Source organism: Kryptolebias marmoratus, linkage group LG7, assembly GCF_001649575.2.
Source record: "Kryptolebias marmoratus isolate JLee-2015 linkage group LG7, ASM164957v2, whole genome shotgun sequence".
Lineage (NCBI taxonomy): Eukaryota > Metazoa > Chordata > Actinopteri > Cyprinodontiformes > Rivulidae > Kryptolebias > Kryptolebias marmoratus.
The window spans coordinates 21468012-21468336 of NC_051436.1; positions in this window are offsets into that span (position 1 = coordinate 21468012).

Here is a 325-nt window from a genome sequence, read left to right on the forward strand (position 1 = left end):
AAAACCAAGAACTCACTCTCCTCTCTGTGATTCCCTGACACCAGAAACTGTAGTTTCTCTACTTTGTGTGTGATTTCAGTGATAACTTGGCCGGAAATGTCCATTGCGGGAAGAGGAGAAGACAGTAGGGTAAGTTTTAACTGGAGTTTATCTACTAGGTTCCTAGAAATCAAACTTTGTTCAGCGCCAGAATCAATTAGTGCGTGGACTGGGACCTTCATTTGATGGTTAATGAGAGTAGAGTGAACAAACAAACGTGATCCGAGAGGTTGTGTGAGGCTACTCACTAGTACCCCTCGGTTAACTAGTGAGACTTCCCTTTTAA